The following is a 27,653-nucleotide window of genomic DNA, read 5'->3' as shown; positions in this document are numbered from 1 at the left end:
GGCTGCGCTTTCAGTCTTCTTGACATTACACTCCAGTTCTAGGTTATTACTTCCACTTTGATTCTGTGCTCCAATTGAGAATAGTGGTGTAGAAGCACTGAGTGCTTTGGCTATGTTCCTTCCCATGCAAGGGAGTCAGACAATAAATACTAGGGCATCCTGTTAGTCTTAAGACTGTTCTAGGAACTGTTATGTACAAAAAGTGGAGGGAGTGCGTAAAACTGAGGATCTGTTTTTTAAGCTTAATCAGTAATGCAACCAATAGTATGATGGATGCACTTCAAGAACAAATCAAGTCAGTAGGCCTATTGGTTAAGTCCTTTGTAGGAACTTCAGATTTTGTAATTCAGTTGAATCATTTTAAACCTTCACAGACATACTTACTACCATCACTAACCTATTTTATTGTTTTGTCTTTTTAAGCATATTCTCACAGCAGAATATTTAACTCAAAAAAGACAGCCCAGCCGAAGAGTGATAATTAACCTGGATCAGCTCCCTAACCCACTTCCCTGCACAGCTGGCAGACCCTGGAAGGCAGTGCAGGGTCAAGAAAACATGTATCAATTCACTTCACTTGCCACTCACCTGGCCACTTCTCAGCTCATTAACAGCAACTGGCTGCAGGTCAGAGCACTCTCAGGGGTTGGTTCTGTCACTAGGAAGAGCCAAGCAGATTCTTAAGAGGTTAGGAGATGAAGCTTTAACTGATTCTGTCATCACAAATCGGGAAATAATAAAAAAGTTAACTCCGGTCCCTGAAGCTCTTTTGGGAGACACTGTTAAAAGAAACAAAACAAAACCAAAACACAACCAAAGACCCCCCAAAAAACGAAAAACCAAGAAAACACCACCACACACACCCCACAACCCCAAAACTACAAATGAAGAAAAAATACACCCATGAAGGAGAAAGGAGTGATGGAATAAAGGTTCACAGATATGTCAATACAAAAAGGATATTCTAGGCAATGTCTCCATCTCACTTTAAAGAAAGGATTCACATTTATCCAATGGATCTGTTACAGATCACAATGTTCTATACTTGATGTATTAGCTGTGTATTACATACTGCACTGAAACTACCACAACACCACATCAGACAAGAGCTTGTAAACACCACTAACTTGTAACAGACTTATTATTTAAAAGACACACTGAGGGGCCCAAGTAAGTTTCATTTACAGAATAAGATACAAAATTAACATTTTAAAAGCTGAACAGCTTTTACTGACTTAGGATTTCACAACCCTAGCATTTTCGTAATGAATGACAAATTATTTTTTGCAACACTTTCAGAATTGAAATTCCTGATTTCACTTATTTTAATGGAAAACTGTTATTCAAACCTACACAATACTTCTGCCATCACACAGCATGGTTTCTGGAATCAGAGTAACTCTATGGCAGCATCCATGAAATACGTGGTCAGAGAAGCCTTCATCAGCAGTTCAAAACTAAACAGCCTCTTAAAAATAATAATTATAAAAAAAGTCTACATACTTTTGACTCTTCCCCTCCAGCATACAAGAGTCTATAAAGACAAAGAAGACTGGCCCTTGTTTTTTAACATTTCCTAACAGAAATAGTTAGCCAGCCTGACTTTGGAGTTCAAAGGGCCAATTCTGAAAGTTACATCATCAAATAAACCCCACACAATCTAGCCATATGTAGAGAAATACACTCCTCACTCATTCTGCCTCAAGGACATCTGGATAGGAAACTCTTATATTTGGCAGGTATTATTTTTTTAATATACAGAGAAGAATCAAAGTCTCAAACCTTGACACCTAAAGCACCATAAAAAGCTCTCACAAGCAGTTATCGAGTTTCTTGGAGCACGAGCAGCAAGTCCTCTGTGCAAAGTCTTGCTCAGTGAGCCATAAATTCAATACTACCCTAAAATAATAAATGCACAAACCCAATGTACTGTATTTAATTAACAAAACGGTGATAAACCTCAGTGAGATTATTTACTGGTGCAGTTGTCACATTCCTGCCAGGCATTGATTAAGAAGTTATTTTCAGCCAGGACTGTCAGTTTATCACTCAACAACGTAAACATAACACAAACCTGGCTTGATGTCAATAAAACTCCCACATCCTCTCATGAAGGCTACAGTCCTTCCCAAGAGGACCCTCAGCTGAGGCTCTCCTTTCTATACTTGAACAGTATGACACTGTTCAAGTCATACGTGCTGCCAAAAGAACTGCACCTCACAAACACGCAAAGCCTCTTCATCGTACCTCAAGTGAGTCAACCCCACACCCGCACATTCAACAGATCAAACAGAACCCATGGTTTTCTTTATGAGGCTTCTTATAAGGAGCTCCCCTGCAGCTTCCTAGTCTTCCACTGTCCACCTCCCTTTGCCAAAATGCCTCTCCCAGCCCCCCCTTATCTCTCCACCTGGGTTACAGGCAAGATGTGCTGCACCTGACCTGAAGGCACTGAGACACTGGAAGTCTGACCAGCTGCTCCAAGTGACCACCCAACAGACTACTGCCTCTTGCAACAGTTAAGCTGCTGAATTCCTTCATCATGTGGTGTAAGTAAAGTGACTTTCTCTTCCATGAGGGTACTAAATTTTATAAGATTTGGAGGTCTCTATCCCTCTTCAGGTGTCACAGGAGTGAAGACACACAGACATATTGTATAGACATTGTAAAGGCACAGCACCTTTACAGATACGCCAGCCAGCAGAACTGATTGGCCACAGAAGTGTTTAATACTGTTGACTCTAAGAAAGTTGTGGGGGAAAAAATATATACCAGATTGAGAAAGACAAAGTTCTATATAAAAAAAAAGAGTACCAACTGCTGCATTTCATCCACAGTACTTAAACCCAGATGTCTGTATTATAGCTGATTTGTCAAGACAGAGCTGCAACCAACCAAATCACCTCACTTCCATCTTTCCACCTAAAGAAATCACACAAGATCATGTAGAGCCCTTTGGTATTTAAGGCATTAGAAAATGTTGTGTTTTTTTTTTTTTAAAGAATCAATGTGGCATTATTACTTAAACTGACACTTCACCTAAAGGTAAGCAGCAGCCTCAAAAACAGACTGTCTCAGTCCTACGTTAATTTAATGCTCTTCCAGAAAGAGAATAAAATCGACAAGAGAAGACAACGTACATCTTTCCCAAGGCTGTTTTTGTCAGCCTCTGTCAGCACCACTGGGTCATTGCCAGGGTCACTTTAACTACTCTCTGGGATGCTGTAAAGTATTCATTTATCCTGACACACAGGAACATACAGACACGTTTATCCTGAGATATAGGAACACAGCATTACCTGAAGACGGCCATTATTAAATACTGTACTATTCTTGCACAGCCTTCTACTCAAAAATGGTTGATTTCTTGATTTGGGAAGACACGTCCCAGTTGTAAACTACAGCCAGCCCTCACAGCGGGCTGGCAAGGATTAATGCCAGGCCCTGCGGCGTATGTACCCAGACCACTGCGGAGCTCCGCCGGCTGCACCAGCTCGGCCAGGGCCACCTGGGGCCGCTCCCGCCTCAGCCACGAGCCGTCTACAGGCACAAGGCAGAGGAAGGCTCCGTTACCGAGGCCTCGCCTCACGGGGCGGGAAGAGGCGGCGGGGGGGTGAGGAGAGGAGACCCCGGGCCGAGGACGGCGCCCCCGCCGCGATCCACCCCCTGGCGCTGTAGCCGCTGGCTCGGTGAGCGCCCCCGGCCCCCCCGTGCCCACAGCCCGCCGACGAGCGGGGAACAGCCGCCCCACCACCACCGCCGCCTCCGGCCCCGCCTCAGGCCGCCCCGCCTGACCGCGCCCCGGCGGCCTCCCGCACCATCGACGCCAGGCCCAGCAGCAGAGTAGAGCGCCGACAGCTCGACGACGCTCCTTCCCGCCCCACGAAACAACAGAAGCGGAAGGCGGCGGCAGACATATTGGGCCGGGGCGGACGTCTCGTGACACGGGGCTCTGGGTTCATTCCCGAGGGGGAGGGCTGCCCTTAACTAAGATGGCGGAGGAGCGCCAGTGGGTAGAGAGTGGGGTACACCGTCGTTGTTTCCTCATGGCCGCCTGCTCGTCGCTGTGTGCTGCCGTTTCCTTCGTTTCCCATTTAAAGAGGCCAAGTACTAAGTCCTGCAGTTTGGTCACAACAACCCCATGCAACGCTATATGCTTGGGGAGGAGTGGCTGGAGAGCTGCCTGGCAGAAAAGGACCTAGGGGTGCTGGTTAACAGCCACCTGAACATGAGCCAGCAGTGTGCCCAGGTGGCCAAGAAAGCCAACGGCATCCTGGCTTGTATCAGGAATAGTGTGGCCAGCGGAAGCCAGGCAATGATCCTCCCCCTGTACTCGGCACTGGTGAGGCCACACCTCGAATCTTGTGTTCGGTTTTGGGCCCCTCACTACAAGAAGGACGTTGAGGTGCTAGAGCATGTCCAGAGAAGGACAATGAAGCTGATGAAGGGTCTGGAGAGCAGATCTTACGAGGAGTGGCTGAGGGAACTGGGGTTGTTTAGTCTGGAGAAGACGAGGCTGAGGGGAGACCTTATTGCTCTCTACAACTACCTGAAAGGAGGTTGTAGCGAGGTCGGTGTTCTCAGGTTATTAGTGATAGAACAAAATGAAGTGGCCTCAAGCTGCGTCAGGGGAGGTTTAGATTGGATATTGGGAAAAATTTCTTTACTGAAAGGGTTGTCAAGCATTGGAACAGGCTGCCCAGGGAAGTGGTGGGAGTCACCATCCCCGGAGGTGTTAAAAAAATGTGTAGCCACAGCACTTTGGGACATGGTTTAGGAGACATGGAAGTGTTGGGTTGACAGTTGGACTTGATGATACTAGAGGTTTTTTCCAACCTTAATGATTCTATGATTCTAGGAAGCCCCTACTCTTAACCGTCCCAACTAGCCATTTATTTTAATTGTTACTGTCATCTTCCCATGTGCCCCCTGTGGCGAGTGGCTCCCAGCCTGGTGGTCAGTTTACCCCATTTCTGTCTGCCCATCCGTGCGGCTCGGGTGGCTCCGTACCACCTCAGCATCTAGCCATAAGCCATCACTTGATGGGAAAAGAATAATGCAGGAAAACCCTGGAGGATGACTGACACAGGGAAGCTCAAGGCAGGCCATGGCCAAACCCTGCTCTATCCCCAGTGGGGACACGTGGCTGTGGGTGGTCTGTGGGAGTCAGGAGGGCCCTCAGCCTGCTGGAAAGCCTCTGCCTTCACCCCTGGGGCCAAGCCCCTGCTGGGGACCAGCAAGGGCCAGCAAGCCAAGCCGCTTTGGTGTCAGAGAGTTTGGGGGTTGGGGAATCACCTGGTCTTCTTCCAGCCTGTGTTGCAGCCAGCAGTGGGCTGGCAGACCCAGCGGCGTCACCCCTCAGCGTCCTGCCACGTAGTGGAGCTACATAATGTATACATAATATATAATTTTAAATAAAATACATATTTCCTGGGGCCTGGAAGAAATATTTAACTATCTAATATGTGTTTTCCTGCTTAAGTCAATTCAAGAAAATGCTAGCACATGAAGGCAGAGACAGAGGCTCCGGCTGAATACCTGTCTTGTGTGGCTGTGTGAAGCACTCATGTCACAAAGGGTACATGGTAGACTCAAACTGCTTGCATCTATTAGAAAGAGTAGGGTAGCAAGGAGAAAGAAAATTAGACTGATTGCAGTCAGACAATACATGTAATGAAAGAATATATATGTAACGCAGTGTTGGGATGTTGGATGAGACCAGGAAAAAAACCAAGTGTATTTTCATTCTAAATTAAAGGACTAGAAGTAATCGCAGTAAGACATAAACCTGGATCTTAAAGAAATAAAATGGTGGAATAGCAATAGTAAAATCTTAAATCATGATGCAAAGTAACACCATGACACACAAAAATCTTTTGCCGTTCAAGGAAGTCAGGAAGAAAGATACTGCATACTGGTGAGATACTGCTGTATACTGAAGGGGTGGCAGACTTGAAAGGAAGAGGGAAAGAACCGAGTAGGTTCAAGCTCTCCTTGTAGGAAAAAAAAAAAAGAGGCTCTGTTGTGTGTTGTGTTGGGTATCTGCTAAAAACTTTGACTCTCATTTCATTAGGGGTACATAATATTATTAGAAAGATAAATTCTATGAAGCAGTTAGTCATGATGGCTGAATTTCATTTCCCAGTATAGGCTGGAGAGCAAAAATGTATTAGTAACAGTGGAGCACAGTTCCTAGTGAAAGTTAGCAGACGACTTCATCAGAGTCTCTGATCTGAGATAAATGGTGTATTTTATTAAACAAGCTTTTAAAAAGCAGTTAGGACACTGAAACTATGAATTTATTCAGTTAAAATAAAATACAGTAAGTAAGTATTCAAGGCCTTGTCTTTAAAAGGGCACATTTTGAGAAATGAAGGAAACTATTCAGAGATGAGAATAAAAACCTGTAAGTCATCTGTTAATGACATTTCTGACAAAAAAGAAAGTTCAGAAACTTTTCCAGGAGTATGAAGAACTGGAATATTGTACTTAGAAAAAATTGTACTAGAAAAATCAGGTAGTTTCAAAAAACGGAGTGATAGAAAGTCTTTGTATGATCGAAAACCAAAGTCACATAGTAACGTGAGCTGAAGGGAACTCTGGGAACATGTCTCTGGGCAAAAGGAGAAATTTCTCCAAGAGTCCCTGGATGGAGTGGGTGCAGAGGAGGCATGCAGGCATGGGTATGGTCATGAGCTGAAATGTTTGTCCCGGCTTCTCAAACAACAGATGATTCCTGTCATTTCATGGCACGAGGAAGTGCAAAGTTATGTATTGAGGGACCAACTGCAAAACTCCCCCATAAACTTAGAACTCATTTGTAGGGAGTGACGTACTAGATGTACTGGACAAAGACAGGGTGACTGGGAGTCACTGACATGATATGGGCCAAGAAAAAGACAATGGCAAGCAGGCAAAGTGTTTCTGAGCCTTAAGGAGATGCTGAAGGTGGTTATAGGTGAGAATGTTCTCAAGGGAATGAGCTCGCTTAAAAGACAGATCTGATCAGCTGTGTTAAAAATCTGGTGTACTAAGATTGCAGTTTTAGTAGAGTTTCTTAATTTGTTTAAAGGCAATAAAACAGAACCATTTGTGCTTTTTGTCTGTTCTTTAATTGCTGACGAGATTTTGTCCATCTGAATTACATGAAAATAAATCTAAATTGATTTTCTTTCCAGGTTTCTTTCTTTCAAGGCAGAAGCAAAGAAAATATACTTTTTTCAATTAAAAATCTCATCTTGGATGAAGACGTTGGAATACAATTCAGTATCAGAAATAGCCTTCAAAACCACAGGCCAAAGGGAACCATCTTAACCTAAAGAGGTATGACATACAGTTGTTTTCAAATTAAAATCTTTCTGGGTAAAATGTAAGCATGGTTCTAACGTGTGCCTCTAGGTGGTGCTAACGTTATTCCAGTGCTCAAAATCGCAGTTTTAAGAAACATTTCAAATACCAGTGAAAACACTTTGCACACATCTTTTGAGTAGAGGAAGGCACATCTATTCAACAGACCACATATTGATCATTTGCAACTAAGAAGAATTCACACACTTAATTTCTGGTAAAAGAATCACCCATAAACCTAAGTTCAAATAACATTTAAAGGTCTTGTTCAAACCCATAGAAGCTAATAATTTGAGAAACAGAGTTAAAAACCCACCTTTAAGCAAATGTTGAATCAAAGAATTGTGGCACGTTGGATATTGGTTTGTGTGCTATTTGGAGCGCCGTCTTACACAAGCACTAATCTAATGACTGAGCTTATGTTTATACCGTATTATAGCTTGCAATCTTTATTTTACCTATGTGTAGCATATAGTAATTCTCATGTTATAGGATCTGTAGCACTACAGTCACAGCTCTGACTACCAACAATTCCCAAGGCCTTTGGGAAAGCACGCCTTTGCAACCCTTTAAGTATTTTGGTGAGAAACCAGAGCAAAACTTTGTTCTGGAAGAGATTTGTGCACAGTTTGCAGAAAATGGAAGGAGCTGGTGTAATTTCATGCCTACTGTGAAACACTATCTGTCTTTGATATTAAATAAAAGATGATTATTCATCCAGCCATGTTTCCATTGGACTGTAGTGTAGACTTTCTACATAGTTCAGGATACTTTGTCTTCCTCCTGCCTCATTCACACATACTTCCCTTGGCAGCCTAGGCTGCTTGGCATTCTGATGCTTGCTTATAGCTTTTGGATACCAAAAAGTGGGAACTGACTTCTGAGTCATTGTTGCTGACTGATAGTTTTCTTTTTCAGCATTGCAATTTCCAGTTGAGGCAACGTCTAGAGACAGGTTGTCCTGTAGTTCACCTCAATTCTTTATTAAGTTAAAAGGAAATCTGTCTGAAGCAGTGGCTTGTTTGTGAAATGTTAGGTGGGCTGCACAGCCTGGTGAGAGAGGAGGTGTCTGAGATGTGAGGGTGGGCCTGAAACTCGTCATGTTCTAGCACCCCAGGGGGCACTTCGTCCTCTGTACTCTGCCTGGTTGAGTGAGGCAGGGACGGGCAGTGAACCTGCTCCTCTCCTGGTATGCGTCTTGGTCTGGTGCTGTGCTACATCTGTTTTGGCCAGGGTGAGCACCAAATGACCTCATGCGTTCTCCTGGGACTTGGGAGTACAGTGATATCAGGGGAAATCTTGGTTTCACAGTGGTCAATTTAGTAAAACTCCACAAATTTCTCCAAATTTAATCAGAAAAGTCTACTTAATAAGGCACAGCCAACTCTGCTGACCTGCAAATTGCACATGGAAGTCTTTGTATGATGGAAAACCACAGTCACGTACTAACGAGAGCTGAGGGGAGCTCTGGGAACGTTTCTCTGGGCAAAAAGAGAAATTTGTCTAAGAGTCCCCAGGTGGGGTGGGTGCAGAGGAGGCATGTAGGCGCAGGTATGGTCAGCAGCAGTGGCCACTGCTGCAGTAATGTTTGTACTCCCTCCTCCAACAACAGATGACTCCTGTCATTTTATGGATACTGAACAGACAATAAAGGAAAATTATTATAATCAGAACAACAAATATTTAATTTTGCTCTGGTGGGGCTCAGTTACTTAAATGTGTCTTTTTCTTTGCTTTTCTTGACTGTTTTATTTTCTAAAGTACCTTGTTCTAGGGCATCCGATCTGAAATCCACCACACATTTGTCATCCCTTAGGAATCCCTTTTGGATTAGGTGTTGTGCACTATTCGAACAACAATAGGACTTGAGGACAGACAGTTCCTTGCAGGGTTGTTCCTTTAATTTGTAAGGCAGCACAGGCATGTGCAATCAGCGTGGGTCTTGGTGTGGTGAGCTAACCACATAGGTAATACAAATTACTCCCTACTTATGGGTAATTAACCTGCTAATTATTCACAAAACATTTTGCTCTGTGGTGGTTTTGTAAGTTGACAGGAATCACCCAAGCTGAAAGAAACCTTTAAAAATTCTTTTTACCATTGCCTCACTTCATGTCAAATCACATCATATCTCAGAACAACATTTTGTATATACAATGAGGTAATGGTGAAAAAAGAAACTTCTTCCTTCCACGTGAATGCCAGCTGTCATTTTAAGTAACCAGAGATACCCATCAATGTGAGGAATAAAGGAGTACAAAGAGCGTGCCTTTGAAGACCATGTACCTGCTCCTGATTTGAGTTTTAGTATTCAGCTAAGCTTTAGATAAGATCTGTTTTAGATAAGATTCTATAGTCTTATGCCTCAACATTTCTTCTTAAAAAATAAGACAGTTTCTTAATGCGTGTTTTTTCTCCAGTCATTTTTTTCCCTCATAATATTCTACAAGGGGAAACCTCTGTGCCTTGTGTCAGTGCACTCTTGGTACATATGGGTGTAAAAAATAATGGACAATACCTGAATCTTCTGCAGTAATGATCAAGAAAAGTATCTAGTTGCACCAAGTATTGCAAGCTGCACCATGTTCCTGGGTGCTGGGGTCTTTGAGGCTTGTTTTCTTAGGACTTCAGATTCTGGTGGACACAGCAGCTTACAGTCATACTGGGGCTTGCTGGGACTGCCATTCTTCTCGTTCACCTGGAGAGGAGGTAGATTTATCTCCACCTTAACAATCCCCCTTCTCCTCTCTGCTGGGATATAAACACTTGCAACAAGGCTCCCCAATAGCTTTTTTATGATAAAGGGCAGCCTAACACAGCAGGCCTTTTCCCTTACTTTCCCAGAATTACCACCTTTTCTCCCTCCACTGCTACAATATGTAGAATGTTCTCGGGGCCTGTTCTACCATTTTAGTAGAAAGGAAAAAGAGCACTGACAGCCGGGAAAAGGAATGAGAGAATACGGACCATCTCTAATCATCAGGACTATTCTTCCTGAAGACACATGGCATACAGCTATGCCATACCCGCTGGACTTTTAGTGATAGCAAATTCACAGTCTCTGGCAGCATATTTCAGTGTTTCATTACATTATTTTTTTCCTTCTCCTTAATGCCTTATCTAAATCTTCTTTGTTATGTAAACCTGTTGCTGCTTGTTATGTACACTGCAAACATCCATAAGCTCATGGTTGTACTCACGGACATCCTGTTCGTGAAGTCATTTCTCTAGATGACTGCTGCAGTTGAGTATAATCCTATCCTATCCTCTCCTCTCCTCACGAAGTTACTTCATGAAATGGTTTCTCTTGAGATGTTGTATTAAATGGGACATGCTTAGCAGTAAAGCCATAAAAATTAATCTCTGATATCCTTATCCTTTTTCATGAAATAAATTGATACATAAAGAAAGAAAAATTTATTTAGGCTGGGATTCTCCAGAGAATCTGAGGGGACTGGAAACTACTAAACTTCAATATGGGCTGTTTTGAAACGCCCACCTTTAGGCTTGTTTATTGCATAATTATCTCAAATATGTCACTGCTTAGAAAATAGCTGTACTTTGAAAAACACTGCTCTTTCCCTTAAATTTCAGATTGTGAATATCTTTGAAGATTTCTAGACACTGAACCGTAGGTGCACGGTAACTAAGCCACAGAGGCAACACAAATGCTCCTTTGAAAAATGGTGAATGGAGGACAGGGCAAAGCCTCTTAAGATTCGCTAGTTCATACTAGACCATTTGTCCATCATTCATCTGTTGCCTTTGAAAACGGCTATTGTTCTGATGCACAGGAGTAGGGACACTCATGTCATAATGCACTTGGGCAATCATTAGATGCAATGAATTACCAGACACAAGGAGAAAAGACATCTTTCAAGACTCTGTGCTCATTACATTTTCTGTGGCAGTGCCAAAAGTACTAAAATTAGCCAAAGTATCCTGAATTTGTTGGATGTGTGTGCCTGCCTTATGCTGTTTTGGTATATCAGGCAAGCAGTGGGGATCATATTAAATGTAGTTTTGTTACAGCCATGCTGATTGAGTGGAATGCCTTTTATAAAAACATGCTGATCAATGTCATTGATACGTTATTGTTTAAATTGCTTTCTTTTATCCTAGAATTTGAATTGATGTTCAAGTCATGAAAAATTCAGAATTATCACCTCTGTGCTTTCTTCTTAGTGTCAAAAGAATTTCCTTATATGGAACAGAACTGAATTTTAATTCTCATTTTGATCCTGTCATTCAGCTTTTTTGTTTATTTGGTTTTATGCTTTAGCATGCTCTCTGAATTATGCATTCAGGTGAAGAAAGGATTTTGGCCTGCTGTTTCATGGATAAACAGGGAAAGGGCTAATAATATTACTTATCTTTACCTTTCCCTACTGGTTTTCAGCATTAAGAATGTAGTGATTCGTGATAGAAATGTTGAGACTGACATGACTGAGAGTGTCGAGATATGAAAGTACCAGAAAAATTAATTAAAAAAACAAGAAGGAGGGATAAAGAATGTGTTGATGGCACCCAGATTAGCAGCAGGTAAAGAACAGAGCACATTTACTTCCACCTCCTCAAGACATCCGGACAAGGAAAATGAAGGACAGGCTAAGATAAAGGACAAGCTACAAATGGAAATGGAGTCCAAAGAATAATGAGGAAATCAGCAGTGTTACCTAATGACTTTCAGAGGCGTTACAGGGTGGAAAAAGCAAAATATCACCATTCCTGTCGAGCCCTAATGGGTACAAAAGGCACATCAGAAAACCATCACATGGTAGCCAGTCTAAGACAGATGATGTGATGAATAGCCAGTGTCCCTTGTCTTCCTTGTCACTGAAGTGACCCAGGCCAGACTACTTGGGCACATGTGAGCGTGTGGGTGTGAGAGAATCCATATGAGTGAAATCAGTTTTGTTTCAATTACCATTGATCATTATACACTTTCACACTGAGCTTTGTGCAACCAGAATATTGCAAAAAACCCACCCAGTTTGTGGCTGTGCTCAAATCCATAGATATCATCAAGAGATATAAATGAAGGACAGTTATTTGTACATGATTTTTCCATCATATTACGTGACCTTTGTAAACACTAGTGTGAATGTTTCATAGACTCTTAGAATCATAAAATTGTTTAGGTTGGAAAAGAACTCTAAGATCGTCAAGTCCAACCATAAATCTAACACTGACAAGTCCACCACTAAACCATGTCCCTAAGCACCACAACTACATGTCTTTTAAATATCTCCAGGGATGGTGACTCAATCACTTCCCTGGGCAGCCTGTTCCAGTGTGTGAGGACCCTTTCGGTGAAGGAATTTTTCCTGATATCCAACCTAAACCTTCCCTGGTGCAACTTGAGGCCATTTCCTGTTTTCCACTGCTTTCAGAATGTCACACTGCCTATAGGAACGTGAAGAGAGTGGAAGTGCAAAATTCAAGTTAGACTCTGAAGGTTTAGAAGATCCTGAGTCTTCTTACTGCATGTTTGGTAGAGGTTTGCATGCATAATCCATTCAGCTTCACTTAATTTCTTTGCTTGTATCCTTTGCTTGTATTTATGCTGCAAGGATCATAAAAAATACTGTAAACTTGACCATTTAACTTGTCAGAAACTGAAGATGGAAGCTCAACAATAATGAATTTCCTTCATAAATAAGTCTACCAAAGACTCCTCAAGGAATCAAATAGCCAAGCCGGCTGATAGCTTACAGACATATACCCGGGGAAAGTCTATAGTGCAGTCTGTTCTAGGGATGCTTTGCATTGTGCTGCTAAAGGACAGTGGAAGTTTCTGGAAAATAAAGGTGATTATTTTATTACTGAATTCCTGCTTAATCAAATCAGGGTCACAGAAAGTTCGTTTTTTATATACACTACTTTGAGAACTTTGAAGAAGTTGTTGCCAGTAGCAGTTTGTGTTTGGCAGGTGTACCAGGTTTTATTTTCCTGAATTGCCAGAAGATGAGAAAAAAGTCACAGTGATGGCTTCAACATTCTTTCATTTATACATTTTCTGACACAGAATAAACATCTGAGGTGGGAAGGCTGAAAACAAATTTCTGCAGAAAAACAATGGTTCATTTTCTTCTCTGTGTTCTCTTCCCTCCTGCAAGACAAAGATGAAACTAAAAGATACCAATTGGGAATACTTTGGATTATTTCTTGTTAGGTGGACAGCCAATTACTGTGGATGAACTTGTCCATTTTCAGAGATAGAAACATTTTGCCTTTTACTGAGGCTGAAATATGGTCTTCATTTGATCTTCTTGAAAGCATTTGACAATGAGGCTTAAAAAGCAATATAGAGATAAAATACCAAGCATAACCATATTACAGTGCAGTTGTTGACTTCTCTGTTGAATGAATAACAGCTAAATTTTCCCTTTCTTTTGTTTTGAGAGATTATATTACCTTCAGAGCAGGCATGCTATTTTCATTATTGATGACATTGTGTAATGGTGATTCTTACCAGAGTTAAGGAAGTTTAGTGGAACACCGTATAGAAGGGTAGGGGTTGCTCATTGAGAATAGGTTATAAGAATAAATGGGATTTACGATCTGACCTTCTTCATAGTGTAGGTTGTAGAACTTCAGTCTGTGTTTCTTGCATCAAGATCATTACTTGTGACAGAGTGAAAATGCTGGGTGATCGGGGAGTTAATATTTGTACAATTGGGGGAAATTAATCTCATATAACTGTAGATATTTACAGTACACTCATCTACACCTGCCTTAGTCACTCTCCCCATGTGGAGAATGGAGGCAAGTAATTTATTCTAATTTATTTCAGACATAAGACTTTTTGATGAAATGAGTCACTCCCAAAGTGAACGGAGTGTAGGGAGAAGGCACACTGCTTGGTATTAACTTAACCTTGAGGTTTGTTGCCCGCAGTATAATCTATATGCCAGTCATCTCTCACATAGAAGAGGTAGTTGTCAAAGGTGCCTAGTGACATTTTAGATGCCCTATGGCATCTCTGGAGGCTTGGCCTGTTTGGAACAATTCCCACATTACGCTTTCCTGGACAGGCAGCTAGGGCCAAGTGGGATACATTAGGGCATCTAAAATGACATTAGAGAATAAACTAATCCTTTCCTGTTTATTTCAGTTTGTTCTGCTTTTGAAAGGTTTAATATGTCTACCCTCAGTCTCTCTTCTAATTTTGTCCATCTTCCCTAGCCAAGGGTGTTTTCTAGCTCTCATTGTTCTTGTTGCTCTGCTCTACACTTGTCTGGTTGTTCTGCATCTTCCTTGAATTATGTTCGAGAGCTGTACTTTATACCAAAGCTCTGTTGATGTTGGACAGAACGAAAGGATCCCTTTATAAATCTTGCAATCTGTAATCCTAGTTGTTTGCCTTTTTTTTTTTTTTTTATTTATTTATTATTGCAACAGCACGATGTTGGTAACTCATGTTTAGCTTGTAATTCTTTATAACCTTTCAGTCAGTTTCAGCAGAACTGTGATTTAGCCAGCGGCTTCCTATTCTCTGTTTCCAATAAATTATTTTTTATGTTCTTCATACCTGAATAACATTTTACTTTTCCTGAACAAGACAATTTTTTAATTGTTATTTTGTCCTCTAACATGGTTGCAGTCCCTTCCATCTTTGTGTTGCTGCTTTTAAGTGTTCTTTGTATTGTATCGTTCAGGTGGTTATTTTAAATACTGAATGTGTTGCATCCCTTAAGAACTTTAGTCACTACATCTTTCCAGTCTCTTAGTGCCACACTAGAAAATACTCTGTAGCTATGGTTATCTATCAGTGCTCTTCTATCCTACAGACATTTAATCCAGAATGTGTTTGGTAGGAACAAGGAGAAAAGAGAGGCTTTGCTATAGTCAGTTATTACGTTATACCTACCCCTTCTTCCAGGAGTTCTCAGGAATAACTGCTGACATGCTGCTGCAGCCTGCTCTGCTGGCATCTTAGAAGCAACTCTGTAAGGCCAAGCAGATTTCAAAACATGTAACTTCTATGAACACCATTTCAAGGCTATTTCCCCTGCCTTTTTCTTCCTCTTTCTTATTCTGGGGATTGTAAGCTTTGCCTTTTCTCGACTTACCTACCAGATCTTTTTGATCTATGGTGTCTTTGATCTGATGGACACTTCATTGGGAGTCATTCTGGAGCAGTCTTGCTAACCTTAACATTTTCTGCTTAGAATTTTGAATAAGTAATACTGCCTTTAGGTTTTTCTGTTTTCTGACCTCTCCTTTCTTTCCATTACCTGGGTAAGGAGACACCCTTGCTAGGTATGTAACGTTCAGTGCCCAGAACGGAGTCTTTAATGAATCCTGATCGCTTGGGGTCCTCTCCATTTACTTTTGTAGAGGGCAGAAACTCTTGTCCTCCAGGTTCATTACAGGCAGATGCGAATAAGAATGTAAAGATTAAATGTTTAGATCTTCAACTGGAATTTCTGAAAGATGGTCAGAGAATATTTTTTACCTCAGAAGTGCATCTTTTTTATATGTGTAGGGCTGGCCTCAGCACATGGGCGAGTACTCACAAAGCCGCTCACTCACTGCCCCAGCAGCAGGACGGGGGGAGAAAATAGGAAGAACAAGAGAGTGAGAAATTGTGTGTTGAAATAAAGGCAGGGAAATAATTTACCCATTAGTCTAAATATTTGAGTACTGATTTTTGGATATTGGGAGACACACATAAAAAAGACAGACATTTAAAACACCTGTCCTCCCTTGTTCCCAGGCTCAGCTTCACTCCTTCAGTCCATACTCCTGTTATCGCTACAGGTCTCACCCAGTCCCTTCAGTGAGGCAGCGAGCAGTGCAGGAGGTAGTTGTCATGACATGGAGAGTTCTTTCTGCTGCTCCTTCCTCCTCACTCTTCTGCTAGTCTCAGGTGTGGGTCTCCCACAGGCTGCAGCCCCTTTCGGAGCATCTGCTGTGCCATGGAGCACCTCCTCCTCCCCTGACCTTAGTGCTTTGTCTGCTGTTTCCCCCGAGCCCCTCCTCATCTGCAGGTTCCCTCGTGTTCCCTCCTCCTCTCTCTCTTTGTGGCACTGTCTGCCCTTCCTTACACAGGCTTTAGCTGAGGCGCCTCCATCGTGGATGCGGGGCTCAGCCGTGCCCGCGGTGGGTGGGTTGGAGCCGGCTGGAACTGGCTGTGTCCGGCTCGGGGCAGCCCCGGCCACTCCTCACAGGGGCTGCCCTGCAGCCCCCCACTACCAACACCTTGCTGTGTACACCATGTGTACGCCATTGTACACATTGTATTAGATACTGAGGGGCCTGATGCAAGTGTGTACAGCTCGGTGAGATAAATGCTGTCCTGAATGGGGCAGTGTCCTGTCATGGAAGCTGTTTTCTGGTTAACAGACTCCTTGGAGATCACAGCATCCATTTCATGCCATTGTACCTCTTTGTGTTGTTCTGAAAAATCCTACATGGAGTCTTTGGAAGACCAGAGAGTTGGGTTTCTTCTCAGTTTTGAAGTGTTGTGGTTCTCCTCTCTTCAGGGATGACACCTGTGACCTGCACTGGTGGAACTGGGAGCAGAAGTAACTACATAGACAAAAAGTTAGGAGCACTTTCCTCAGGGAGAAAAAGGGTGAGAGGGGATGTTTGTGTTGCCTATAAAGACAACAGGGCAGTAAATATTAAGAAGGAGAAAAAATGTGTAGGATGAGTGCCAAAGTCTGTGGAGGAGTACAGATAGACTCATCCTGGAATGGAGAAGGCGACCTCCCACCGTCAGAACGTGATGCTCTGGAATAACCTGCTAGGACAAGTAACACAGAGCAAAACCCACATGACTTCAGATTGCATTTCTGAAAAGAATAATATGGCAGGGTGTGAGAGCAGATGTTTGGACCCCAGGCTTCCTTTCCCAGCTTTGTCTTTTATTGGTTTATAAAACTAGGAGTTAAAGGAGCATCCCACAGCTCTTCTTGCACAAAATGTTTTCACATTCATTAAATATAAATGACTGTCTAGGTAACTCCTTTCCAATGCAAGTTTCTTTTGTTTTGATTTATGGTCCTGTCGTCATGATCTTTCAGGTTTTCTTAATGAACAGCTGTTGCATTCTTGCATAGAACTTATTTCTGTGCAGAAGGTTTCTGACAGCACAGCTGCTGACCTGATCATGTTTGGTTTCAGTAGTCAATCCCTGAATGGGACTTTGGGTAGTGCTTACTAGAAGGAACTTTTAGTTGCTTGGTAAACTGGCCATCACATGTCACAAGCGATTGATGTATCTATAGCCAGTCCTTTAAGGCAGACTGGGCTAAACCTGGACATTGTAAATAATAGGACTGCCTTTTTACTCATAGTGAGAGGACAATTTCCAGTGGAGAGTTAAATCTATTAGAAGTAAGAAGAAAGTGAACCTAGATATGTCTTTGAAGGGCTGTAGGTCATACATGAGGAGTTAACATTTTGGTTGCTGTTGTCAGAGCTGAAACAGTGGGAAGAACCTAAAAGTTCTGCAGATCCAGCCATTAGTGTCTCAGACCCAGGAGAGTTAAGTTATGCTATCCATTTGCCAGATACCTAGTATAGCTACACTGAGAAAATGGCCAGTGCGCCTGCTAAATTATAATAATTTCTGGCACTACAGGTTGTACAAGTTGGAGAATTACATTTGAATTTATCCCAAGTTCGACTTACATCTGGTTAGGGCAAGAGCAATGAGAGCTTAATGGCTGATAAATTAGGTTTGATATATCCCAGAACCTTAGACCAACAGCTTCCAGTTTCCCAGGTGAATCTCTATTAAGTTTTGTTTCAGTGTGCAGACCTCACTCAGTGGCGACCCTCAAAATAGAAACAGTGTATGGATATTAAAATAATTCTGGTCACACTGCTATGGTGTATAGCTTTGCTTGTAAGCACTGGCCATAATTCATTTTATAGTTGCATGGACTCTTCATATCCCATTTGTTTAGCTGCCTGCCTTCTTCTAAGCCAAAGGGGCTGCGTTTCAGTGGTGAATATTTTCCCATTAAAAAAAAAAACAAAAACAAAACAAAACAAAAAACCTGAAAACATTTTGGGATATTTCATGCTGAGAAACATTGTAAATATAAAAGCTCTTTCATGACAGCTAGCTGGCTGTGATGAGAAGCTAAACAAAAACATTTGAATACAAAATATTCTCAGTGACATAATTTCCTTTCAGTATTTTTTGGAAAGATTTTATGAGGACAAAACTAATTTTTGTGGTCACATATATGCTTTTATTTTAGGTCTAACTGGATACAAAATTATGCAACAGAAGTCCTTCTGTCTGATACTTCCCAGACCTTGGCAGGAATAGACTTACTTGTTACAAATTTTCAGTGGGGCAAGAAATCCACTGAAGTGGAGACAAAATGCTGCGCCCATCTACTGGGTACAATGGATTATCACTAAATAAAATGAAGCAAGCCCCTTTCTGGGGAAAAATATGGAAAACATGCTTTGAGTGTGACTGACATTTCTTTGCTCCTGTCCCTTCACTGATTTTAGTGGAGTTCAGCAGAGGAGAATGTGCAGTAGTGTGGCCTGTGGTGTGTCACACTTTCATAATGTTGTAATATACGGATTTCCTCCAATGGTGCCTACTGTCACCCAAGTCTTGCTTCTTTTTCTGACTCTTCTAATTATCCAGTACAGATTCATCTTCATCCTTCCCGAGGCAACAATAACCCGTAATAAATTTCATCCCTCAGAATAATGGGGATTCACAATTTTTTTTTCAGTTGTCCTGGACCTTCCTCAGGGCTGTTGTAAACTTTTCGCCCAGAGTAACCACCAAATAACATTTAAATTATAACTAAGAAAAATAAACACAGCTTCTTCTCCCCCTGATCTTGATGTTTCGGTCTTTCCAGCATCCTTCCCCAGATCATCCACTCTTTCCAAAGGGTTTCCAGCCATTTGGTTCTGGTTTCTGTGCTCTTCCACATGACGATGACTTTTACCCTGATTTATGGTTACCACTGTTGATGAAGAAGTTTTTTTTTTCCCCCTGAGTTTCAATGCTGTGAGCAGAGAGATTACACTCCATTTTATACTCTTCAACCCTGGGTAGGTGTGCCTGGTGGGGTGAACAGAGCTCTGAGGACAGTGCTTGGTTCAGTTTTATTCTGCCCGCCTTACCCAATACAGGGTTCAAAGCTGAAGAAGCAGGATGGAGAATCAACCTGCTCCTATCCTTCCCACACCAAGTGAAAAAACCCCAAACAAATACACCACTTGAGTGATAGAAGCAGCTCTGAAGAAAGCAGGCACACTGTGACTTCGACTCTTTTTTTGAGCCCTAGTATTCAGGTAATTGCCATTTTAAAGCCATATGGAATGAAAATCATATTTAGGACCATGTTGTGAAGTCTTTTTTCAAGACTAGTTATTTTTGGGAGCAAAGGTGTTAAAAATAATGATGATAACAATAAACTTGATGAACTAAGAAACAGTGTAGCTTTGTTTACAGAGAAACAAAATCAAGATCCCAAACTCTCCTAACACATTGTTGGATCCTTGTTGCAAAGCTCACAACCCAACGCCAACTCCATGGCCAGGGAATCTGGTCACTGGAGAGAAGAGCTTCACCGGAAGAGGGACAGCATCTTGACTTCAACTTGCTCCACTGGGCTGCTGGGGTGGCTTTCACTGATTTTGATGATCAGGTTCTAGGACAGGGGCCATAAATAGCCACAAAAGGAAAATGTTTGTGCTTGATCAGATTAAAACTTTACACGATGGATCATTGAAAAGGCTGAAATATACAGCTACTTGTATTTTTGTTTTACTTATAAAACTAAAATTGACAGCCCAGACTCTCAGGACACCAAGCTGCTGTGCAGCAGCAGCTGGAGCAACCATGTTTTAAAGAACACTAGGGAAAGCAGTTAGGCGGAGATTTCTTCCTATACTCAGTCTTGTTCCCCGTCACCTTCTGTTCGTTCTTATATAAGGATTGTCTAATCTTCATCCTGAAGTGTTCGTGCTTTTATTAAGGTTTTATGCTGACAGATCTCAAGAGTTATTCGATAACTCGGCAAGACATATGTACAGTTAATTAGAAATGAATGCGATATTACATCAAAAGGCTTCAACTGTTAAGTTTTAAATGGTTATAATTAACTTGCTCTTTGATTCTGAGCTGGACTGACTAAAGAGACAATGAAGGTCAATTTCCGTTCACTTGAAAAAGTAAAAAAATGGAATAGCCATTAATTTAAAAAAACCCCAAACCCTCAGTTGTGAAGCTGTGCAGTTACGCTGTGCTGCCTTAATGTGAAGGCAAGGCAATGAAAATCCTTTTAATAGGCACTCCTGTTACCCTTTATTATAAAAATACAAAGTCCGATTCACTTGATATGGGAAAGAAAAAGGAGAGTCCGGTCAATGGTATTTAGTCAGCTTTATGCAGATTTAGATTTGATTTTAAGAATCCGAAGCTGAGGAAGACTGTTGATGTTTAGTGCTTTTTCAGGTGAAAATCCATAATAAACTTTCAGAATTTGCCAATATAGCTAGTGATAGTAGTTTTACATTTTAGAAATTACAGCCTTCCAGTATTTCAAAACATTATTATTTTATTATCTAAATAAACATATAGCTAGTTTTTAAATATGTATGTAAAATTGGAATCCCTCCATCCTCAAAAGCCCCCTTCACCCAGACCCTACATGCATAAAATTCATTTAGTTCCACTAGAAGGAATAGGATGCCTGGCCTTCTGTATTTTTCTACCCATCTCTTTTGGATATATTTATTCCCAGAGAAGTAGCTACCTGCCTTTGAGATTTGCTTACTGCTTTGTTTAATCCTGAGGGGATGCCATTAGCTCCTTTGACATCACATGAAAAGGGTGAATGCAAAGCATAATCACATCATTAGGACAAATACAAACGCAATTATCCCTCAACAGTGCAGCAGAAGGAAAACACAGTATAAACACTAAAATCCTGACTGAATGCTTATCAAAGTCTGTGGTTGGCTTTAGGTCTGGCAGAAGAAGCTTGGCTGTGCAACCTTCTTAGTCATTCCTGCTCTCCGAGTAACGCCACAGCCAGAGCATCTCTGTGGGTGGCAACAACACTGAAATCAGCAGCACAGGCTGGATGCCCGTGCCATGAATATTTTAAAGACAGTGTATTTTAAAAGAACACCTGTAAGGGTTTGTTCACACTGCAACAGAAAGTGTTTGCACTCCTGCCATTGATGTCAAAGGCAAAAATGAAGGAAATGGAGACTGTAACTTCTGGTCTTCCCAAACCCCACATCTCATAGAGCAGATTATCCTGTATATAGTGCTTATCATCAAGCAGGATCATGAGGTACTTGGAAAATTCCAGTATCGACTTTGTGTTGTATTTTCAGGAGCATATTTGCCAGGGCTTGAGGGAGGGATTCGCAGGAGATGAACGACTGCAGCCCCAGGCCCTTCCCAGGAGAGGAAGCATCCAACTTTGCAATTTTTTGTCATAGGCTTTGGTGCTGTGGGAAGGTGACTCTGGATACAGGAGTTCATAAAAAAACCCATGATGGTATAGCATTAAGATCTATAACCATTTCTGGCAGTAGTCTGTACATCATTAAAGTGAAGGTACTGCTAAAAAATTGTTAAAGGACACAGAGCAACACTGTATAGCATTGTAGGGTAGGCAAACCACAGTACTACTGTGAAGGAAACAAAGTTTTAGGAAAGCAGAATACCATAATTATCCAAACTGGAATCTTGCCAGAGCACTAGACTTGACATCTTTGCAGTGGGATATTTTTATGACCAGTAACAAAAATTGGTTCAGTCCTATACCTCATCCACTAGGCAGCACCAGGCCCTAGCTTGAAAAGCATGTTCCTGGTTTCTCTATTTAATATGTGAGGAAAGAGTGTTGCTGATGTTTTCACTAATGTTTCCTTTGATGATCCCATTTCAGGTTTGAGATCTGACAGGAGAGAAATCTAAGCTAATACCACTACAGGTTTGTATAACTTCTTTGTGTATAATTTTCTCATGTTTTAAAATTGAGCTCATTGCACCTGCATTACGATTAAAATACATTTATTTGGCTGTTTTGTAGATACAGCCTGAGATTTGTATCTAGATCCTTATTTAGATATCCGCTTTGTACCTCAGAAATAAGCAGTGGGAAAACTTGAGCATTCAGTGCTATTAATGCCGAACTTGTGGGATTTCTGTGTTCAGATCTGAATCTGAATGAGAGTTCGGTGACCTTGGCCAAGTCTGGCAACACAGAGCTGAAGCTGGAAAGACCTGTTAAATATTAGACCACTTCCTTTACTCTCACAGGAGTGTGCCTTATGAGCTCGGGTGAGGCTGAGGGGTCACTGGCAGTGGTCTTGCTGTCGTGGACTTTGAGCAAAGCTTTGACTTCCAACTGTGTGCCACCAGATTCACTTTGATTCTTACTGAGGCAGGTGGCACAAACCCAGAACTGCAAAGCTCTCCAGTTGGGTGGGCAGAAAGCTTGGAATAACACCTGAGAGAATATCTTGAGCTATAGGGAGTGCTAATAGGCAAATAGATTTCTTCTGGGAACATATACTTTTTTTTCCTTTTTACTTGCTCCAGAGAGGCTTATCTCTAAGAAAATGCTTCACAGTACTTGGCAGATGAGAATAGCCCTAAGGAAATACATCTTCTGATTGTGCTAGCCTGCACATATTTGACTTTACACGTTTTCCTGGGGGGACCAGGGCAGGAAGGGGAAGGCTTTAGGCAGCATATTTGCATACTTAACAGAGGAATAAATCAGAATATTTACAAGAGTTTCTAAATCAGCCTCATCCTGTTATACTTTTTCTACTTTCACTCTCGAAGTCTCTTCTCACCTGGAAGCTGGGCTTTTTGAAAGGTTAACAAATAAAATTATGTGATGCCAGTATTTTATTTAATGAGCAAAAGAAATTATAAAGCTGAGGATTAACTAAGTTTAAGTCTCCATTTAAAAAATGGTAACTAGTTGGAGATTTTAACTTTGCGCAGAATTTGTCCCCCTTTTTGTATGTAGATGGAAGATCATGCAGCATCCTTTTGAATTCTTCTGTCATGCTTTATGTGTATATGGTGTGTATGTATTTATTAATTTTAAAATGTAAGTAGCCGTTAATATTGGAAATTGTGATGAACTGTTCATATTTTAGATGAGCTTAATCCCTTTTACCTATTTTCTTGTTAGCTGGGTACATTTTAAAAGTTTTTATTTCAAAATTTATTGTTTCAGTACACTTAACTTTAAAATCCAAGGTAGCTGAAAATGATGCAGTGGATTGTACAGTGTATAGTATTTAATCATCTGGTGCTCTTAGAGGTCTACATGTTTTGGAAGGAAAAATCAAAGAAATTGTTTTTAGCTTGTACCCATGTTACAAAAACTGATTTGGATTGTAAATTGTGCTGCATTTTTAAAATCGGATTAATTCTTTAGGATCTGTGCTTCTTGTGCACCTTTTTGTATTCCTCGCTCTGTATTTACTGGACACTAATTATAAAATGCATGCGTTTTCTTCTGTCCTCGTACATGTATATAGCACTCTATGTAGCAAAGACAAAGTTATTTTGTAGAATGAGGAGGTTGGCTACAAAGCTCATTACAAAGAGCTTGTTTTCTAAAATGAAGGAGAGAACAAGGTAAGAGCTAAACTCTCTAGCTTAAGATCAAACTCTCTTCAGGCTTAAGCTTATTTCTAAATGATATACACCAGAGATAAGGTCTGTGTAAACTGAAATGAGCTTTCGCACAGCTTTTTGTATCCGTTTAACTAAATTAACGGCAAACCTTAAATAAAAGCATATAACTTTCCATCTAGACAGCTCTTGGCTGAGTATTTTGTTGGGCTAATATGCTAGCAGATATTTACTACTTTTCTCATTGTAATCCTTAATTTATAGCATATTGTGTAAATGCAATTTATACTTACATATCATATAAATAGCTTTTGTGGTCTAGCATGTCATATACAAAGCAATATGCATGCTAAAATAGATTATCCATGTGTGGCTAATTGCAAGGGAGTGCAACACATATATTGTTGTGTGCTCTTGCAATTAAAGATAGGAATGCAATGCCCAAGTAAAAAAGATTAAAGACATACATTCAGCATTGATTTTATGTATTTTGTATTCTTTGTTGTGCCCTCTTAATATTCTGTAGTTACTGGAATCAGTTAAATATTTTAAAGACAATTTATTTAGGCAGGTTGTTGACCGATAAAATGTTGTGGAAACAATTTTCACAGGTCTTCTTTGCAAGCAAAGGCTTACTTTGAAAAAGGTGATGTGGAACTGAATCTGAGAGCATTCTTGTAATACTGCAATTATATATCTCCATACCACTCTGGAACTACATATTTCCAGGTTGGAAATGATAATTCAGTGTTTCTGTATTGTTTCAATAAATATATTCTACTTGCTCAGTTTTGTTATGTATAATTTATGTTCTCTGGATAGGACTTTACTTTTTCACAGTGTTTTTAACTTGGCCTGCCAAGCCAAGGACAGAAATCTGCACAAACGCTGATGATAAAGAAGACTCTCTACCGTGGAGCTTATAAAATACAGCACTTTTTTTTTTTCCTGCGGACTAGATTAATCTGCTTAATACATACAGAATTGCAGACAGAATTCTGAAAATAATTGGTATCAATTATTACACTAGCAATACAGCAGGAAGATTAAAGGGCAAATGAACAGAATGTCCTGGCTGCTGTTACTACGTTCCTTTTAACAGTTTTGTACTTTTTAATAACCTGGAGTAAGAGGAACCAAAAAAAGGAATAAGAAAATCCTGCAGCTTATTGTGAAATATCTGTGATGATAGTTTCCCTTGCAGCAAAGCTTTTTAGCTTTGAACAGTTCATGACCTTTAGCAAATCTGAACTGTAAGATAATGTAAAGATTAATACTTGATATAGTTTTCATTAGATTAAAAACGTGGTGAGAGAGATTAGTACTGCAAATTTGGTCACCAAGAAAAGTCATTAAACACCCTGCCTTTCCCCCTTCCCCCAAAGAAGGGGAAAAAAAAAGCCCCTCTTTTTTTCTTAGCTGAAAAATGTTTGGACAGCAAACTGTCTCTACGGTGGAGGGAGAGTCCTCTGTGGGAGTTTTGGCAGTCTGTGGTATGTGTCACTCCTCTCAGCAGAGCCAACTTTAGATGCTTTTTTAGCTGAAAAGTCCATTCTTGAGTCACAGAGCATCTTTCTGTTCTGGGAAGCTCCACAGAACAGGAAAAGGGATGACGTGCATTCACCCGGTCCCAGCTGCGGTCCTAGACCTCCTTGCATGTCACTGCTTCCTCCTCTTGGCCTTCTTCATCCCTTTCCATGCATGGGGAGACCTGCAGAGAAAGCAGGGAAGCATGATCTCTTTTAGGTGTGCAGCTGGTGAGAAAATACAAATATTTACAACATTAAACCTCAATATCTCATGATAGGGAAGGTCTAATGCATGTACTGCCTGCAGAACAGTGCAGAAAAATGCAGAAAACCTTTGCCTTCGCTATCATCACTTTACCTTTGACTAAGCTGATGATATTTCAATATTTATTTAGGCATGCAGAGCTCTTAGCTGTCTATTAGTGTCTGTTTCAGTGTAACTGTGGGTTGTGTGTGACAGATTGCACATCTTTTGCAAAAGTTAAGCAAAAAAAAAAATTGGCAGCTAATTTTACTATAGATGCAACCGGTAAAGTCCTTAATTGCCCATCGGATAAAACTCTGTCACTTGGGAAATTTTGCTAGACTGGCTGTCAGTGACAGACTGGTGCTGTGTGTGCATGTGTAGAAATCCTGTCAAAATATTTTAGCTACTATTGAGATTATGGTTGGGGAAAATTCATTTAATGAAGTGAAAAGTCTTTGCTTACTTTCTCTTCAGATACGCAGCACTCTAAAATCCCTACGTTTATGTGGTCACTGAATGTACTGCATCTATTCCCCTGCTGGGCAGTGAGCAGGTCTCCCAGGCTAACAGCCTGGGCTTGAGAGGGTGAACCCAGGTTTGCAATGGGTCCTCTTATCGCTTTTGTGCTTGGAGCCATGCTGCTGCCACCATCACGGCAAAGGTTAAGGCCTGACATCGACAAGGGAAGGATGAAGAGGAGCAGCTGATGCAATTGGATGACCAGAAGCTGGGACATGCTCAACACCACATGGCAAGGGTCCAGGGAGAAAGCGATTTCAAACTCTCCAAGATACATGTGGTCTCCAAATCCATTGCCAGAGCTGTGGCTGTTATCAGTTGGTACCAGAAGGAGAACTTGAGGAAACTTTACAAAGGCAGAAAGCAAAAACTTGAGCAGTGGCCTAAGATGACATGTGGTTGGCAACACATGCAAAACAAGCACAAAGACAGTCTGAGACCAAAAACCATCGAGAAAAGGAATGAAAGGCTATACCCTACCCAGCAGTTCACTGTTGGGGCATAAAACTGCTGTGTACTAATGTTATTAATTATGTTGGGTAAGTATTTCCTCATTAAACCTAAAGTTTGCTTTGGGGAGAAAAGGACTTTCCCATCTGGTTTGTGCAGCAAGGAGAGGGAAACTGTGGCTTCGTAGAGCCCGTGAGGAAATCTACAGAAGAGCATTACCTGATTTAAATGCAGAATGGGAAGAAAGCCTTGTGTAGGGAAGAGAGAAGGAAGAGGTAAAGCTTAAAATTTACAGGATTAGACAAAAGCCTGAATTACAAGAAGAGGAGAGAAAACTGACTCTGACAGGCTGGAAGTCAGTGAAGAAAGGGTAAGTAAGATCTCAGGTGAGGCATATTTTGGAAGAAGAGGCTGGGTTTGGGAGCTTGGAGAAAGATGTCTGTAAATGGAAGTCTGAAGCCTGTAAGGTGACATCCATACCAGAAGACATTTAGCAAAGGAGAGGGATTGGGAAAAGGCACGCTTCTTGGAACAAGGTGACAGAGCAAGGCTTAGAGCCAGAGAGACTGAGACTCCCAGAATGAAGAGATGGGGATCGGGAAACCTGAGGAAAGCAAAGCAGTAACGGCAAGGATGCTCCAGATTATGCCTGAAGGAGCTGGTTAGTGGCGGATGTCTGAAGGGAAGAGCTATGTCTGTAGGTTCCAGCCCTGTAAAAGGCACATGTGGGTCTGATTACAGAGCTGCACACTGGAATTTGGGCTGGTTTCTTTTCAGTTTTTTTTGTGGTGTGTTGTTTTTCTTTTCTTTTAATCTGGGGCATTACGCAAAAATAAACTGTCAAAAAACATTACTGAAGTTGCAGTTTCTGCTAGCTCAGAATCTGTAATGCGAATCTCTGTAACAGGAGTCTCCGTGGCACAGTTCATATGAGCTTACAGTGTCC

At 41.3% G+C, this 27,653-nt stretch overlaps 1 protein-coding gene and 1 pseudogene across 1 annotated transcript in view; one reads left to right on the top strand and one right to left on the bottom strand.

Annotated features, from left to right (window-relative positions):
* The window catches only part of HSF2 (heat shock transcription factor 2), a 45,557-nt gene extending 41,640 nt beyond the window's left edge, over window positions 1-3,917 (bottom strand). The window contains exons 1-2 of the mRNA XM_075087539.1: window positions 3,819-3,917; window positions 589-713 (exon numbers count right to left, since the gene is read on the bottom strand). The gene's annotated coding sequence lies outside the window, so the exon portion shown is untranslated. The remainder of the gene's footprint in view (window positions 1-588; window positions 714-3,818) is intronic.
* Window positions 3,918-3,992: 75 nt separating this feature from the next.
* Window positions 3,993-26,762, top strand: LOC142055609 (large ribosomal subunit protein uL29-like; annotated as a pseudogene).
* The last annotated feature ends 891 nt before the right edge of the window (window positions 26,763-27,653 follow it).

Source organism: Phalacrocorax aristotelis, chromosome 3 (assembly GCF_949628215.1).
Source record: "Phalacrocorax aristotelis chromosome 3, bGulAri2.1, whole genome shotgun sequence".
NCBI lineage: Eukaryota > Metazoa > Chordata > Aves > Suliformes > Phalacrocoracidae > Phalacrocorax > Phalacrocorax aristotelis.
The sequence above is the reverse complement of the archived record's forward strand: the minus strand, read 5'-3'. Positions and strand labels throughout refer to the sequence as shown.